The sequence below is a fragment of the Talpa occidentalis genome, unplaced genomic scaffold (genome assembly GCF_014898055.3).
Source record: "Talpa occidentalis isolate TD23 unplaced genomic scaffold, MPIMG_talOcc4v2.1 talOcc4.5, whole genome shotgun sequence".
NCBI classification, from domain to species: domain Eukaryota; kingdom Metazoa; phylum Chordata; class Mammalia; order Eulipotyphla; family Talpidae; genus Talpa; species Talpa occidentalis.
In genome coordinates, this window is record NW_023604861.1 from 48,433,053 (window position 1) to 48,452,351 (window position 19,299).

General features: G+C 41.1%; 1 protein-coding gene across 6 annotated transcripts in view; it reads right to left on the reverse strand.

The window, feature by feature from the left end:
• KATNAL1 (katanin catalytic subunit A1 like 1) overlaps nucleotides 1-19,299 on the reverse strand; it is a 201,852-nt gene that overhangs the window by 76,483 nt on the left and 106,070 nt on the right. For 3 of the 6 annotated variants that reach the window (XM_037527108.2, XM_037527109.2, XM_037527102.2), the window contains exon 1: nucleotides 14,487-14,593. The exons of 2 other annotated variants lie outside the window; for them this stretch is intronic. The gene's annotated coding sequence lies outside the window, so the exon portion shown is untranslated. Of the gene's footprint in view, nucleotides 1-14,105; nucleotides 14,322-14,486; nucleotides 14,594-19,299 lie in introns of those variants that run through there. One more of the 6 variants, XM_037527103.2, reaches the window with a different exon arrangement.

Here is a 19,299-nt window from a genome sequence, read left to right on the forward strand (position 1 = left end):
TGCAGCTCTAGTGTCACTCCATAATAAACACAATGCTTTGCCATCTAATGCAATAATCCACACTTCACTGCTTTAAAAATGTAACATGTCAGGGGACTTCCTGGTGGCACAAGGGGTTAAGACATAACCTACGAAGCTGGCTGTAGCCACTGCAGCACAAGTTCGATCCCCAGCCAGGGAGATACCCACATGGCACAAGAAACCTCTCCTGACTCACCTGCTGCTCCCCTCAGCAGTGTATTTCAGTCAGTCTGCTTGTTCTCTTCCCCACTCTGTCTCTGGTGAATTCCCTCACCCTCCACACCTCTGGCCTGTATTCCAGTTGTTGTATGCACAAATAAATCTTTAAAAAATAAATAAGGGCCTCCCCTGGTGGTGCAGCGGTTGAGCGCTGGGCTGCGAAGTCGCCTGCAGCCTCTGCAGCAACGGTTCGAGGGTCCCACATGGCGCAGCAGACCTCTCCTGCCGCGCCCGCTGATCCCCTTAGCAGTGTGCTTAATCAGTCTGCCTGTTCTATTCCCCACTGTCTCTGGTGAATCCTCTCATCCTCCTGCGCTTCTGACTGTACCCAGTGCTTGTATAAATAAAGAAATAAATCTTAAAAAAAAAAAGTTTAAAAAAATAAAAATAAAAAATAAAAGTATAACATGTCAAGTCCATTTTTCTCATCTTTTATTGTTTGACATGATGGGTATGTGCTGATAATTAAAGTACAAAGTCAGAGGATACAATGATAGCCATGACATTGGAAACACTGTGGCTACAGTGCACCAAGATGAAGTGCACAGCAGTAAGAATCCACACAATCTGTAACTACTATTGGACTCTGCCATTCTAGCACAAAAGCAGAGACAAAATGTTAAAAAAAAAAAAGAATATGCCTATATCCCAATAAAACTTTTATTTATGAATAATGATATCTGAATTTAATTTCCACATTTCAAAAAACGGTAGTCTTCATTTAACTTTTTTCAACCATTAAAAATTGGGCCTCCCCCGGTGGCACAGCGGTTAAACGCTGGGCTGCCAAGCTGCCCGCAGCCTCTGCAGCACCGGTTCAACCTGGCCGCTGGCGAGGGTCCCCCAAGGCGCGCAGACCTCTCCTGCCGTGCCCGCTGCTCCCCTCAGCAGTGTATTTCGTCGTTCTGTCAGACTGTTCTCTTCCCGGCTCTGGCTCTCGTGAATTCTCTCACCCTCCCGCGTCTCTGACTGTACCCAGTGCTTGTATAAAATAAATAAATAAATCTTTTAAAAAAAAAAAAAAAAAGGTAAAAACCATTCTTCCTGGGCCATTCAAACACAGGTTGGCAGGCAGGATTTGGCCCTCAGATTATAGTCTGCTGACTCCTGCTTTCAGCATCTACCTGGGGGGAAAAAAAGTAAAATAAACCCCATAGAAATAGAAGGAAGAAAATAATAAAGTTTTAAAAAAAAATTAATAAAATAGAAACAGAAAAATATAAAACTTCAATGTTGCCAAAAACTGTCTAGAAAGATCATTAAAACAGACACACTAACAAAACCAGACATTATTAAAAAAAAAAAATTATAAACAAGTATCACTTAAGAACACAGACCCAAAAAAATACTTAAATTTTAGCTAATCAAATTCAATAATATATAAAAAGATAATGCATTATGACCAAGTGGGGTTTATACCAAAAATTCAAGGTTGTTTATATAAATGTAAGTATACATAATTTTTAAGAGACTAGAACCTAGACATCTCATAATCATCTTAACAGATGCAGAAAAAGCATTTCACAAAATTCATGATTAAGAACTCTGAACTAAGAGAATTTTCTCAATTTCATAATGGACATCTATGAAATACTTAACAGTTAACATACTTATTGTGACATACTGAATGTTCTCTCTCAAAATCAAGAAAGGAAAGACAAGTATCTTTTATCCCCTTCTACTTAACATTAGAAGTAGGGGTTCCAAGGAGTAGGAAGAGCACAAGGGACTATGGGACTATGATGATGGGACACGGGTGAATTGGTGGTGGGGACTACACCTGAGAGGAGAAAGCATACATTGTACAAGAACAGTGTAAAATATATAGAAAATTTAAAGAAAATTTTAAATTAGAAAAAAAAGAAGTAGGGGTTCTAACCAGTGGGCGGGACGGGTGGGGGGGGTAAGGGGGGGAGAAACAAGAAAAGAATAAAAGTATCCAGATTGGAAAAGAAGTAAAATTGCTTTAATTTACATATAACATGACTGTTAAAGTAGAAAGTCCTAGGAAACCTACAATAGCTACTAGATGAGTTTTTTTTTTAAAGATTTAATTTATGCATACAAGAACTAGGGTACAAGCCAGAGGTGCAGGGGGTGAGAGGATTCACCAGAGACAGAGTGGGGAACAGAAAAGGAAGATAACTGAAATACATTTCTGAGGGGAGCAGCAGTCGAGACAGGAGAGGTCTGCCTCACCATGTGGATTTCTCCCCGGCTGGACTGGGGATCAATCTGCAGAGGCTGCAGATTGCTTCATAGTGCAGTACTTAACCCCTTGAGCCACCAGGGAGGCCCTAGATGAGTTTTAAAAGATTGCAGGATAAAGTCAATATACAAAACAACTTTATCTCAGCATATTAAATAACTGAAAACTGAAAGTGAAACAATGACATGGTTCAGGAATATAATACTCAGATAAATCTAACAAAAAATATGCAAAATCTGAACACTGAAAACTACCAAAAACTAAAAGGGCATTTCCATCAACCCAGAAAATTCCCTCTTGCCACACTACAATCAATCCCAAATCCAAGCACGCAGTCTCACTTATCGTAGTAGTTTTTCTAGAAAATGACATAAATAGAATCATAGGATATGTATTCTGAGTTGACTTGTTTCAACATTATCAGGGTACAAGTCAGGCCACAGGAACAAGAGAGTGATGCACCACCTGCTTTCCAGGTTATATAGGTCCACCTAGCCACTCAGCACCAGCCCCAGTTCCCAGTAGTTCCCCTGCTCAGGAAGTCTGGTTCATGGCATAAGGGATTTGTAATCCAAGGTAGTTGCATGTAAGGTGGGGAAAATGGTACCAGTCTGTTTCTTCAACAGTTTGAAACAAATTTTTTCTCATAAAACACAGTAAGTCAACTGTCCCTGTTTTCATTACCAATTCATACACTGTATCATTACTTTAATTACACTATATCATAACTTTAATTACTTATAACATAATCTTATACAGATGGATTTTTTTTAATCTCCTGTAAAATAGAATTAGCCCCTCATTGCAACAGGTGAGGCAACCAATTATGTTATTTGGTTGGTATAGTTCACACCTTCTCTTATGTCTCGGGCCTCCCCGATGGCGAAGCGGTTGAGCACTGGGCTGCAAAGCTGCCCACAGCCTCCGCAGTGCCGGTTCGATCCCTGGCTGCCAGTGAGGGTCCCACATGGCGCGCAGACCTCTCCTGCCATCCACTGCTCCCCTCAGCAGTGTGCTTCGTCAGTCTGCTTGTTCTGCTCCCCACTCTGGCTCTGGTGAATTCTCTCACCCTCCCGCGCTTCGGACTGTACCCAGTGCTTGTATAAATAAATAAATAAATCTTCAAAAAAAGAGAAAAAAGAGGAGTTATGTCTCTCCCCAAAGGGTCAAATAAATAAATAAATAAAACCGGATGCGCCTGCACAGCCAGAAGAATTAGTTTCACATTTATCCTCTCAATTTGTCTTCTCAACTCCTGCTTTAAGGACCAGGCAGAAAAGCACATCTAATACATCCAAACTTGTAGATGAACTGGAAGATGATGCTCAATCAATAGAAACCAGGGAAAAGCAAAAAACAAAAAGAATCAGGACTGCAAAAACAAAACAAGCAAGGAAAAACACTGAAAAAGAAAGTTCTTGGACACCTCCTCCAGTAGAAATTAAGTTGATTTCTCCTTTGGCAAGCCCAGTTGGTGGGGTAAAGAGCAAACCAAGAAGAACTACAGCACTAACAGGGAAAGCACTTGGAAGGAGTAGAAAGAAACTGTCTTCCTTTTCAAAGCAAGTTTTGCACAGAAAGATGCTGCAATTTTTATTTTCAAATTTTTAATGTACATCTATTTGTAAAGTCATCAGAATTATGTGGGTTATTAAAAATCATCTAATTTGGAAAAAGTAATTTATATAAATTATTGTAAATTTTTGTAAACAGAAAGTCTTCAATAAGTAAATTAACTCCAAATGGGGTCTGATTCTTTTAGCCCAGGCAGTTTTTTCTATTTAATAATAAGACTTCATACATTTATATAATATGTAAATATGGCTTATTATTGGAATGTTAAACGAAGTGTATACTTCACAGTAAAAAAAGCAAAATAGAATTAGAAGAGTTCCTAGAACTTTTAAGAGGTTAGGTCACATCTAAGGAAGGCATGAAAAATTTCAGTAATATCTTTTAGCAACTGTCAAAGAATTTTGAGTTTATCATGTATTCTAAAATGAATTTAGCATCTTCTTGCAATATTTATTGTTAAATAGTTCCCATAACATTGCCTTATACAAAATGACCAGAGTATTATCTTCAAGGAAAGTTCTATACTCAGAATGAAAAGAACTTGGTTCAAGTTCATCCTCAGACCAAAAAGAAGGAATATTGCTTCATTTGGTATTTGGTCCTAGAAAATATGACTTGTCTCTTTTCATGACTCAGATCTAAACATAATAAGGCCCTGGTTCCAACCTCTCTTTCCAGTTATGTCTCCAGACACACTCTCCTCCCCTTTAAGGCTACCCTCTCCCCACAACATACACACATACACCCCAAAACCTTTCTCTCCCAGCATAGCTGGAATTTTATCTCACACCAAGACAGAAGACTAAAAATAAAAATTTGCTTATGCTCAGAACTCAAGTGTTTGATATGGCACTAATAATTCTTTTATTAATGAAATAATATTTACAATTCTTTTCTCTCCTCAGTAATGGTTTTTAAATAGAAAACATTTTTCAAAATAATTTTTCATGTGTTTTCTTTCTAATTCTGTTGTATTTATACATATGGGTTTTAGGGGGAAAAATCTGCTTTAAACTCTTTTTATTCTCACACTTCCATATTTTTATCATATTGATCATTTTCCTTCTGAGATGTAAATTCCTAAAGTAGATATTAACTTCAGAAATAAGAAAGAAATGTCAATGATAGCATGTGAACAAAATACAGTAGCAAAACAAATCAAATTTCACTTTTAGCATTTTGTACCAAAATAAATGCTACCATTATCCAAACTCTACATATTTTTTAAATGTTTACCCAAATCACCAATGCTGCACCTCCCCCTGCAGTGACCTTTAGGGCTAACGGTCCCTAGGTCCTGCTGGGCAACCAGCGCGCAGGGGGAGAACAGCAAAACACCCTGAAGCAGGGGAAGTACAGCGAAGTTCCCTGAAAAGACAGAAGCTTATCAAAAGATAACGACCACCAGGAACCACTACAAGAATGCTAAAAAACCTTATCCTGTCTTTCTAGAACTACAAACTTTAATCCCTTATTGTCTTTCTAAACTTCCTTCTTTCTTCTATAAAGGTCATTGCTTGTTAATTAAAAAATCATATGAAATCCTTAAAACAAGGCTGACTCAAATGAAACATTACTAAACCCTGTAATAATTAAAATATAGTTTAGGTAAAAAAGTAGTTAATAAAAAATGTGATTATATAGTTTAAAAACAAAACTAATGGTCTATCTACTTAGGAATGAGGCTGAGTCCAGATGTAGATCACAGCCCTGTTGGTGATAGGCTGAGCCCATGAGCAAGCTGATTTCATTGATATTCATTGTTCCTGTGCTTTTGGAAAACATATATATACTAGTCACAAACTCAAAGAAAATTACACTCAGATTTTCACTCTTGAAGTGTGTCTGTTTGTCCTTTCTTTCACCGACGCCCTGACCACCCTGCACTCTTCTCTCAACCCTGAGGTGGCCTCATTGTCTACTGCTGTGCTGGTCCGCGACAACCAAGATCAGCTTTACTGCATACAAATACATGCAATTAGAAAACCATACAACCACAACTCAAATTAATGTATCTGGAAGTATATTTTAATAGTAATAAGTTAATCTGCTATGTGAGAACTAGTCAACCAAATTAGTTAACTCTGAAAGTCACAATACCTCCCATCTCTTTAATAGGGTTATATTCTCAAGTACTACAGAATGTCGTCAATAACAGAAAACATGACTTAATCACAAACGCAGAAATAATGGATGACTGCAATGAAACCCGTTCATTTGGTTCCTTAACTGAGTTCACTTCTCAAATATTTTAGAAATAAAAAATAATTCTCCATGCAACATAAAAGACTTTAGAGACACAGTTTTAAGAGAACATATGTGTTTCTCAGAAGAAACTATAACCAAAATTTCTGCCTATGTACTAATTTCTAAAACATGAACTAATCTTTAAAAAATTACAAAAGGCAAAATGCTAATACTTGCTTTTTCTCAGGATGGCAGCTTAAGCAATAAATTTCATTGTAAGTACATAAATACCCCGTTAGCATGAAATATTAACAATATATACTGAACACTTACTGTGCATGAGGCAATGTGCAAAGAATGACTTTCTACTCATTATCTCATTTAATCCCCACCACACTACCAAATAAAAACGGTTACCCCCATTTGAGGAGGCTAACACTTTGAAGAATTTAAACTAGCCCAGAGCCTGGATTTGTACCCAGAGGTGTCTCAGGGCCTCTGCACTGTCAGCTCATTATAGTCTACTGTCCCAAATTTCTTCAATCAACTCCTAGGTTATAAAGTTAATTCATAAATAAAAATAAAAGGTTAATTAGTAGAAAGGAAGTAAAGAACATATTTTGTTTTAGTTGCCTAGTATAAAGAAATATTGTTCCTTAATGTCAGTGTTTTTAATGAAAGCCTTTCAAAACTTTGTCTACTTCAAATCATTTTACCAAGGAGTCTTTAAACAAGTAACTGGTATATTCATTCACTCATACATTCATTATTTAATCTACATCATTTTGTAAGCACCTAGCCGATTTAGCAAATATATATGTTTTTGTAACAAACTATGTAAGGTCACATAGCGTTATCAACATATTTCCTGACTTCAAAGACTATACAGTAGAGCAGAGGAAATAAGAAGAGTAAGAAAATACCTATTTTTTTTTTTAAAGATTTATTTATTTATTTATACATGCACTGGGTACAGTCAGAAGCACGAGAGGGTGAGAGAATTCATCAGAGCCAGAGCGGGGAGCAGAGCAGGCAGAAGGACCGAAGTACACTGCTGAGGGGAGCAGTAGGTGCAGGAAAGCAGTAGGTGCGCCATGTGGGACCCTCCTCCGGTGGCCCGGGAGCAGCCGGGGATCGAACCGGCGCTGCAGAAGCTGCGGACAGCTTCACAACCCAGCGCTCAACCGCTGCGCCACCGGGCAGGCCCAATATCTATATTCTTATCAGGAAATATAAGTTAAATACTACATTCATCCATACTCTCCCATAAGGAGATCTCTAAAACAATAAAACAGAACCGACTGATTCTCTCATTCATTTCCTCTTCCTATCTCCTAATCACCAAGAAAAATGTAAAGAAGGGAAAATCATCAGAAAGAATATTATTTTATAAGTATAAAGGCACTCATGGGGGCAGAGGAATAAAATAATGGAACAGGACATCCAAACACAACAAATAAAGTTACATTATTTGTCCCTCAAATGTGTGAAAGTTAGAAATAAAAGAATTATGCTCTCTGGAGACTTATCTCCTTAACACACAAGAGAGTGAATTTACCACAAATAAATATGTATGGACCTCTGACTACACAGTAAGCGCCTTTAAGATAGGGGAAAACAGAAACACACAAATATGTTTCTTGAATTGAAATGAAAGCACATGTACTTGACAAATGTCAATATAGTTCTCATTCTAAAGAGTTCCAGAATACCTTGGAAAGTAAACATGACAGTGGTAACTAAGCACAAAACACAAACGATAAAAGTGTTTACAAAAGGGGCCTCCCTGGTGGCACAAGGGGTAAAGACGCAGCACTATGAAGCTGTCCACAGCAACTGCAGCATGAATTCAATCCCTGGCCAGGGAAGTGGCCCACATGGCACAGCAGACCGCCCCTGTCTAGCCTGCTGCTCCCCTCAGCAGTGTATTTCAGTGGATCCTCCCATTCTGCAACCTGCTGTCTATGATGAACCCTCTCATCCCCTTCCCCCACGTCTCTGCCTGCACCCCAGCTCTTGTGTGCAAAAAAAAGTGTTCACAAAAAATATCTTCATACCAAGATTGAAAAGAATAAAACTTTCAAACTAAACTCACTTTTTAATAAGCTGCTAATATGTGTTTCTGATGGACAATTACTAATTTTAAATTACAAAAGTCAGAAAGGGATCTCCAAACCTTCATCTCGGACCACAATGAAACCATCCTTGGCAAAAGATGCACATATAAAGACATATATTGGAGATCAAACAAACAACTCACCTTTTTTAAATACTCTCACAATTTATAACTTGAGAATTTATCTAGCAAATGTCTATATTATACCTGACTTACTAGGTATTCTACACTTTTACAAGGTGTACCACATATATAATAAATGGACTATCTAGGAAAGGAAATATTTACAATAATGCTGAGTACACCAAAAATACACATATTTTCATTTATAAATGGATGCTCAAATATTAGCGACATCATACTATGAATCAGTCCAGAAATGAGATATAGTCAAAGAATAAAAAAATTTTAGTTAACTGGAATCTCAAATTACGTAATGCAACTCCCTATTTCTTAGATAAAACCAACACAAAACCATCGCTACTATTAATGTTCTATGAAATAATATTTTATGGAGTTTAAGAAAGTCTCATTTAAAATAACAATTAATGAGTCCCTTTATAGATCAAATCATCATTTTGTAATGTAACTAGTACTTGATCATCCTGCTTAATGTGGTCAAGTAAAATCACAGAACATAGTCTTTTGTCAAAGAGAACTGACAATTTTGCCATGTTGTTGATAAAGTAAGGAAGAGGAAGAAAAGGGGAGAAAAAAGACCTTCGGTTATTGAGCACTTAGGTTTTACCTACAATGATTTAATCTTCCCAACAATCTTATAAAAAACAGTATTAGTTTGTATGTTTGTTTTTGAGTAAGGGTAACAGTATGGTAACTTGCATATGATCACACTGACTTTAAGTTGTAGTTCCAGAAATGGACAACAGATCTAGACCTTCCATTCTACCACAAACAGTAAATGACCCTCCAAAAAAAGTTCCTAATAAAAGAATACCTCTGTATGCTGAGAAAATAAGTACTAAGTATTAACCCAAAAGATCTATAAGACCCTATCTTGTTTTTTGTTGGTTTTTTTTAAGATTTATTTATTTATTTATTTATACAAGCACTGGGTACAGTCAGAAGCACAGGAGGGTGAGAGAATTCACCAGAGCCAGAGCAGGGAACAGAACAGGCAGACCAACGAAATACACTGCTGAGGGGAGCAGTGGGCGGCAGGAGAGGTCTGTGCACCATGTGGGACCCTCACTGGCAGCCGGGGATCGAACCGGCACGGTAGAGGCTGCGGGCAGCTTCGCAACCCAGCACTCAACCACTGCGCCACCAGGGGAGGCCCAAGACCCTATCGTGTTTTAATGTGATATTTGTATAAAATAGATATTAATTATCAGCTAAGTGGATTAATCTAAAGTTGTTGAGGAAAGATCCAATCATATGTTCTTGACCTGGATTCTCTTCTCTTCCATAACATTATGTTATTGGTTCCCTCCCATAGTAAATCAAAGTTTAAGGAAAAATGATCACACAACCTCATGTTTTGCTGTCATTGAAGATTACTTATTTCTTTTTTTTTTTTTTTTTAAATCTTTCAAATACTTTTTTTTTTTTTTAGATTTTATTTATTTATACAAGCACTGGGTACAGTCAGAAGCACAGGAGGGTGAGAGAATTCACCAGAGCAGAGCAGGGAGCAGAGCAGGCAGAAGGACCGAAGCACACTGCTGAGGGGAGCAGCGGGCGGCAGGAGAGGTCTGCGCGCCATGTGGGACCCTCCTCCGGTGGCCGGGGAGCAACCGGGGATCGAACCGGTGCCGCAGAGGCTGCGGGCAGCTTCGCAACCCAGCTCTCAACCGCTGCGCCACTGGGGAGGCCCCGAAGATTACTTATTTCTAATCTCAGCTTAATGAAATAATTCTTTCTTGTCTTCAGTTCCATTTTCACAGTGGCTCTTCTAAATCTCCACCATTTACCTTTCCTAACTCCAGAAATTTTTTTCAGAGCTGCAAACCTTACTAGACCCCAACATCCAAACTCTTACTTAGATCGATTTTAACTCAAATATTTCTGCAATCCATCTTTCTAACTCACAACTACTTAGTTCAGACTCTCTTCAGCTGATGTTTATACCTAAGCACTTTGAACTCTCAGATTTTACCACCCAAACTATAAATATCCATATCCATTTTCACTTCTTTTTTCAATGCATCCATTTCTCAATCAATACTAGTGTACCGTCTAGGAACACAGCTGGCATTCAATGGATACTTATCAAATGTATTTTGTCATACTGCTCATCCCATCCTTTCCTACATTTTCACGGATCTCTAATCTTTCCTCTCTCATCTTCTACATCTTCCTCTTTATTGGCTCTTTCCCTAGTAGTCTGATATCAGTCTTAAAAAAAAAAATACTGTCAATTCTTTAAGTAGTATAATGTTATAATTATAGATGCTGAAAGAATCCTTAACCTTTAAGATTAATTTAAAAAATACAGATGAAAAGATATATCTGAATTTAGTTTTCAAACTTTCCAGTTGTGGGTAGGGGTTATAGATAAACAAAATAGATTATGTGTTAGTTGTTCAAGCTAGATAACCCATATGGGGGCTCATTATTCTATTTTCTTTTGTGTATGTAGCTATGCAGAAGAAAATAAGCTTTATTTCTCCCAAGTAGTCTATGCTAAGATTACTCTTCTCCTTCTCTGCCTTATAACCTCTCTGCCTCATTTGTGGGCTCTTCTCCCACTTCCTCTCAAAAATAACCTCCCCAAACACACACATACACACACACACAGACATATACACCCTAAATGCTCTGCTTACCAAAAGTTCCATATTCAAACTTCTTCATTTTTCATTTCTAAACAGTTCTCCTGTGTAAGCTGGTTCAGTCTCTACAACAACTACAACTACTTATCTAAATGCAAACCTCTACCTCCAGTCCTGAGGCCTCTCATGAACTCCAGATCTAAATGCATGGAATACTTGAATATCCCACAAAAATTTTGAAAAAGTATTCAAAACTCAAGTGGTTCTTTCACTGCAACAAACACTTGCTCCTCCTCATCTCAATCAATGGTTTCACTATCCTGCTAGTCATCCTAGCCAGAAAACTAGGAATATTATTTCTCAAATTTCCAAACCTTTTCAGCCTCCAACATCCAAACTCTAAATCCGCTCAATATTAACTCATATATTTCCACAATCCATCTTTTCTAATTCACAACTGCTTAGTTCAAACTCTCATTTTTCTGCTCAACATTTTTCCCCCTAAAATTGACTTTCCTAGCACCATTTTAATCTCTTCTCTCATGGACCCATAGTCCACACTGCAACTGGACTTACTCTAAAATACAAACTCAAGAACGCCACTACCCCATTTGAAATTCTTCAAATTATTCATGCTATGTTGAAGAAAAATTCTGAACTCCTAATCATGGTCTAAGTACTTTAAGATCTGGCCTCTCCCTCTACTCTGCAAATATTCTGGGCTTCAGTGATCAGAATGACCTAGAATTCCCCAAAAACAAACACACTCCAGGGCCTCCCCGGTGGGGTGGCGCAGTGGTTGAGCACTGGGTTGCGAAACTGCCCGCAGCCTCTGCAGCACCGGTTCAATCCCCCGCTGCTCCCGGCCAGCCGGCCACTGGAGGGTCCCACATGGTGCGCAGCCCTTTCCTGCCGCCTGCTGCTCCCCTCAGCAGTGTACTTCGGTCCTTCTGCCTGCTCTGCTCCCCGCTCTGGCTCGGGGAATTCTCTCACCCTCTCGTGCTTCTGACTGTACCCAGTGCTTGTATAAATACATAAATAAATCTTTGGAAGGAAGAAAAAAAAAAAAAAGTCTATCCTTTGCTCTTATTGTGCCATTTGCCTAGAATATCTTTCCTCATCCTTTCTCAAATGAAACCTTACTCAACTTTCTTAGCACAAGCCAAAGGTCACACCACACTGGAGATTTCACCAGATCTCCTTAAAGAGAGTCAGAATCTTTCTAGTAATGGGTACATATGATGGCCTCAGTGGATTAATTAGACCCACCTTGGTGGAAATCCCAGGATCACACCTTATCAGATGACTTTAAGCAAGGTGTCTGTTTCTTCTTCTCTAAATAACAAGAGCTATTTCACAAGGCTGTTCTGAGGATTAAGTAAACTGTTGTTTGCAAAATATGCTGGTTTTGCCTCACATACTGGAAGTTACTGTTATTTAATCCCACTCTGAGTTCCTATAGCAAATTGTACCTATCTCTATCACACTATTGTGATGACATCACTGTGCATACAAGATACTTTCTTATCACATCACTAACCCCACCACCTGGCATGATGTCTGGCATACAACAGTATAACGGCAAAAGACACGAAGCAGGATCTCTATGACCCAAGCAGATGGGGTAAAGGAGGAGAGAATCCTGGAGCCCTCGGTGGCTTTTGCAGGCTTTTATTGGGATTTGCCAGGTATAGGGCAGGCAGAGGTGCCCGCCGGCCCTCCCCTCCCGTGCAGCTGGCAGGCCTCCCAGGCCCAGCAAATTTTCACTCATTCTGGGCTCTCCAGTGGTCTCTGGTGGTCTCTGCTTCTCTTTCACTCTCTGACTTCTGCTGGCATCCAGTGATGCCACCCTTATAAGCCCAGTCTTAGCCCAGGTGAATCCCATCTACATATGCCCACACCCTATTCCAGGTGCCTGCCATCAGGCATGAATTCAGGACTACAGGGATCCATCATCAATCCCAATGGCCGGAGGGCAGAAAAACCTGATACTTTTTCACAACCTACAAACAGGTTCTTAACAAGTCTTGAAAGAGTAAGTAAAATACTTCAAATACCTACATCACTGAGCCTACTTTCCATCTCCTTGTACAAAATTGCTACTTTAAGCAAAATTTAGAGGTAAGCTTCATTTTAATTGCGAATAAATTTTACAGTGGCTTGTTTTCTTGTTTAAGCAAACACACACAATAACCCCAAACACTAGCACCAATTTCTAACATAGTACACAAGACACCAAATTCCTGGAATAGTTGTCTAAAAATTAAACTGTATTCATCTTTCTTATCACCAGGATCTGAGTCAAATCTAGGGAATACAGTGTGTATTCCAGAGCTCTTAAAAAAAAAAAAAAAAAAAAAAAAAAAACCTGGCATTTTTCATTCTGAAAACATACTTCTGAGCTATTCTGGAATACACTGGAATAACCAAAGAAAATAATTATTACTACTGCTTAAAAAAGAGAGTAAGGCTTGTGCTTTTAAAATCAGTAGTAACTGAAAGCGAACCGAATCTTCAAAGTAAAATCAAAATATGGGTAGGCATTGTTCAAGGCAGCAGGTGAGGATGGAGGGTGTACACATTTTGCTATCCTGACCCTCAATAAATAAAATGCAAAAATGCAAAGTAGTAAGAATACTGTGAGCTACAGATCCTATTACAAAGTAGCATGGTACCTTTCATCTACTTCGACACTTAACCTTTAAACATGAATGCCTTTTGAGTAATTAGCAATTAATGGGCCTAATAGCAAATGCCTCTGAGTTACTTCAGAATAAACATGATGATATGCCAAGAAATAAACGGGGGTGGGAGAAAAACCCTTTAAAATATAGTCTCTTGGGTCTCATATCAAATGTGTGACATACATACGGTTCTGCACCGAGAGGCAGCAACCTGGGAAGGTCAGAGGCGCCGAAGGCCCGAGGCCCTGCAGCTTGGGCGGCTGCTCATCCCCGAGATTACGCGGGGCGGTGGCCAGCCCGGGTGGGGCCGAGCGCTGTAGCAGGGGCAGGCCAAACGGCAGGGCGGGAAGCACAAGTCTCACCTCTACTTCCCTTTCCCAGGGCACACAGCACAACTCCGTGACCACCCAAGAGCCCCCTCGCCACAAAGAGCTTTTCTCTCTCCCGAGCCTCTCAAAGTTTATCGGTCTTTCCCATCTGTCGGGGCCGCTGGGCTTTGTAGTTCGTCTGTCCGGGCCAGCACGCCAAGGACTAGAGCCCAAGGAGTCGCTGAACTACAATCCCCATAATGCCCTGAGCCTCGCGCTCCCACTGCTCCCCCCCCGCACTGATGCCCGCGCCCCGAGACCCGCGAGGCGCACAATCACGGCGCCTCGGGCACTGGGAGACGGACTCCGGGCCTGGGGGCCGCGGCGCCTCCTCTCCTGCTCCATCTCCGTCCCCTTCTCCCTTGCGTTCATTACCTAGGTGCCGCACGTCGGCCGACCGTTGGGGAAGCGGTCCAGGTGGGGTGGGGGTGGGGCACCGGCCGCCGCTGCGGCGGAGTCCGTTAGTTCGCGACGTGCGTGAAGGGGCGGCGGCGGCGGCGTAACGTTGCCATGGCAGCCGCGGGCTGTGGTGCAGGGCGGGGCCGGGGGGAGGGGAGCGCGGGCCTGGGGAGTCAGCTCCTGGGAGGAGCCCGGGAACCCCGCCCGGGTGCGGGGGAAGGGAAACGCCTGAGTGAGTCTGGGAGGGAGCCGGTGACATTGAGGAGGGCGGGCGGCTGACTGAGCGCGGCTCCCGCCCGACGAGTCCCGCGGCGGCAGCGCCCAATCCCCGTGGCGGGCGCGTGTCCTGTGCTCAGGGCGCCGCGCGTTGCTGCCGGCTCTGTTCTCAGAGAACGCCCCGGCGTCAGCGGAAGGAGCGCCCCGAAATCTCCGCTCCGGGCTCTTTAAAGGTCGTCTTCCCCTGCCCATCCCCCTGGCGCTGCCGGAGGGAGGGCGTGTTTGGAACCCAAGCCCTTTCTGTTTGGGCTTTTCACCAGTGAAATCGAATTCGCCATCTATCGCACCTCTTTAATGCCATTTTTTGGGGTGGGATGGGGTGGGGCACCGGCCGCCGCTGCGGCGGAGTCCGCAGGGATGGAAACGAGTCATTTACTAAAACGTAAAGCATATGGCCCTTAGGATTATTCAGGAGATTTGAGACTTTGTAGGTAGCACTGGTTTCACTGAATCTTTATTTTTTAATATTTTATTTTACATGGTTTTTACCATCATTTTTCATTTTTGCACAATGTGTGCATTTTCATCTTGGTTATATTCCACATATAATTCCCACCATCCCCCCTATTTTGACCATAATCCCTCTTCCCCTCCCCTCTCCACCTCCCCCCCCCCCAACCCCCAGTGTGTCTCTGGTTTACAATTGCTAAGCTATGGAAACAGCCCAAATGCCCCAAATTACATGACTGGATCAAGCAGATGTGGTATATATACACGATGGAATATTACTCAGCCGTCAAAAAAGATAAACTCATGCCATTTGCAGCATGGATGGAGCTGGAAGGGATCATGCTCAGCGAAATAAGCCAGAAAGAAAAAGAAAAATACCGGATGGTCTCATTCATAGCAGGAATCTAGAAAACCTAAATAAGGGACCAGGAAAAAGACGAATTAAATAAAGCAAAAATCAAAATCAACAAGCAACTATAAACCTGAATCTTTAACATTTCTTCGGAATCGTTCGTGGACTGACACTTGACTGTCTCAGAGGTGCAGTGTAGTATAGACAGGTTAAGCACTCGGGCTTCTACAACACACACCTTAGTTCAGGTTCTGCTGTCACACTTGGGAGCTGAGAACCAGGGGCACTCCTTTGCCTGCTTTGATACTCAACGTTTTAATAAGCAAAATGGAAATAGCGATCTACAGTGTTTGTGTGAGAAATAAAAACGTTGATACTGATTATTATAAAACAAAACCTGGCATTTAACAATAACAAATATTAATTATTTAATCCTTCATGATAAGAGTCAGGAGAGTATCTTGGAGATAAAGTGGGCAGTTGACTGAAGAGGGATTTCTGTAGTGATGGAAAAGCTCTATTGCTTAGAGTTTGGGTTACAGAGGTATATGCATTTGTCAAAACTTACAGAATGGGTATACAAGATTTCTACATTACACTATGTAAATGTACCTCAAAGAAAATGAAACTAATAGATTTCTTTTAGGATACAGTGCAGTATTATTAGCTATATTCACAATATTGTACATTCCATCCCCAGCAATTACAAACTGGAAGTTTGTGCCTTTTAACACCCATTTCCTGCCCCTCTCCCCGCAAACAATCTGCTGTTAGTAGCTATGAGATTATTAGAGCTGTAGACTTAATAGAAACCATGGAGATCTTCTAGGTCCAGCCTCCAGATTTTTTGCAGATGAGGAAAAAAAGGCCTAAAATTGTTGAGTAAATCGGGGAGGAAAGGGAGAGTTATTGACCCTGTGGTTTCCTAGTAATAAATGTCTCTTCAGAAATTGTGATTGAAGATATCAAGCTGCTGTGTATGTCATCCAGTGCTCAGTTGGGGTCATGTTTTCACAGAGATTTTGTTGAAATTGACTCAAGTCCCTTTTCCACAACCTGCAGAGACCCGTGCTCTCTCCAAGATTGCATATTCCCTGGGGGTTACAATCTCATAGTCCCTTCTTGCTCTGAATTCTTGCTTTTCCTGAATATTTAGACTGCCTCACATTGTTATAGGACAGCCCCGATATTGAACGGGTTCCTGGCTGTGGGTCCTCACCCGCGCTTAAAAGGGACTTATTAATACTCCACTAAAGACACACACAAAAGGTTAATAAAAGGTCTATTTACAAGGGAAAAGGAAATAAATGCACAACTCAGGGAGAAAATAGGGAAATAAAGTCTTTAATGCGTCCTACCCGATCCGCAGACCTGGAAACCCACAGTCACTCTCAGAGCTGGCCAGACGCTACTAGCTGGTGGAGAGCCAAAATGGGGGACCCCCCCCCCAAAGCCCACGTGTCTGCCTTTATACCAACTTGTCTGCTTAACCCCACCCTCAGGTCCCAGCCACCTTCCCTTTGGTGGTGATGGGATTTGGAGTTCCCAGTGTCTTTGGCTTTGGCCTGGGGTGGGGGTGGAGTCCACAAAGCCTGTATGGGATTAGCTTTAGGACATCCTTTTCCCCCTAACAACATCTCACTATCCCAATAGTATTTGAATCCACCTACCCTCATCCTCTTTGAGCATAAACTGCAACTTCCCTTTCTCTGCTATCTCTCTGGTCCCCTCTCTCCCCTTCTCTTCTCCAAGACGGAAAGTTGCTTCCCCAAGAGGAACTCTAGGGCCAGTATAAAAATAATATTCCTTCCTTAGTAGGTATCTGTATTTTCTATTTGACTTAACCCGCTGTGTAGTTAGCTGCTCAATAAATATTAAGCAGCTTATACACATATCCTCCCCTAGCTACTTACATAGAGAGCTAAATTATGAAAAATATTTAGAATAAATGAGGAAACAATGGAGAGTAGCTGGAATCTGATGTCTAAGGGAAAGAAAAGAAACCAAAGGCTGCTGATTATAGGTTTACATTATAATAGAAAAGATAGTATTCAAGCCCTAAACAAATCTGAGTATGAAGTAATAGCACCCTAATAGAAGCAACACCTTAGCAATTTGGTTACAGTTCTGCATATATAAATAGAGTCTTCTTTACTCTTGGAGAAGATGATACTGATCTATCAGCTGAACACATGTTTTTGTAGTAGGGATGATAGGTTCACCTGATCCGTCTATCGCTCATCTAATTTCCCTTGTGACCAGTTGCTTACATTTGCAAGGCAGCTGGCCAGGGTTGGAGTGCAGTCTATAGCCATGAAGTCTCCAAATGCAAGGTTCTAATGCATAACCCCCCTTATTTTTTGAAGTCAGGATCCCAGAGAATCAGCTCAGCAGGACAAGCCACTTGAGGAGAACGGATGACAGCGGTGAAAGGAAACAGCTGCTTTGCAGTAAGCTACAGAAAGGCAGTCACCCAAAGGAAGGCCATGAACCACTGAAGCACAGCCTTAAAAATCTAGCATGGCTATGGACATCTGGGAAAGAACAGAACTGACAATAAATTTTAGTTTATTGTTTTCACTGGATACTTTGGACTAGTTCAAGTGATTGTTAAACACACTATGCAAATCCAAAAGGTGGAACTGTGGCCTCCCTGGTGGCGCAAGGGGTTAAGAAGCAACCTATGAAGCAATCCGCAGCCACTGCTGCATGAGTTCGATCCCCAACCAGGGAGCAACCCACATGGCACCGCAGACCTCTCCTGACTCGCTCACTGCTCCCCTCAGTGTATTTTGGTCGATCTGCCTGTTCTGTTCCCCACTCTGTCTCTGGTGAGTCCTCACCCCCCATACCTCTGACCTGTACCCCAGTTCTTGCATAAATAAATAAATCTTTAAAAAAAAAAAAAAAAAAGAGGTGGAACTGATTCATCCATACAGACAATATGGTCAAGAGCCACCACTCATTAAAGAGACTGGCTTTCTCCTAAGTTCTCAGTCTTTTTGGCCTCTGTGGCATTTGATTTTGCCAATCACCCTTCTTAGTGGTCCATGACCTTAGTATTCTTACTTCATTATATTCATCAGCTCTTCTATCTGCTCCTTAAATATAGGAGTTGTTTTCAAGGTTCAATGGATACACCCTCTCGGTTTTCAAGGCTCCATCGCCAGCTCTGGTTGGCACTCAGATTTCCTTTGCTGATTCCGGTTCCAAGTTCCTTTGCTGCGCCAAGCATGCCATGCGCGTCCTTATCTTGTTCATTGCTCCTAATTTCCCTTCACCTGCAATGCCATTCCCTGACCCTAAATCCTTCCTACAGTGCAGTAACTAACCCAGACTTTTATGTGAAACCCTTTTGGCTCATTCTTGCTCACAACTGTCCCACCCTGCTCTGTACTCACAATAATTCCTGCAAGTACCACCTTCTTGACAACTAACCATGCTGCCTAGGGGCAGGTCATATATTGCTTAGTCATTGGCTTTTGTCTTTTTTCTTTAGATTTCAAGCTTCTCCGATGAACACTTCTGGCTCTTCTCAAAACACCTTTTTTTATCTTTTATGTAATAAAGACACATTAAATATTTTTGATTGAATTGTTTCCTTAACATTTCTCCTTAGTAAAAAAAACTTCCTCTCTCGCAGCAATCCTCCTTTTAGTAGGAGGAGACAATAGACAAAAGGAAATGAAGTACCTTGTACCTATATTTCTG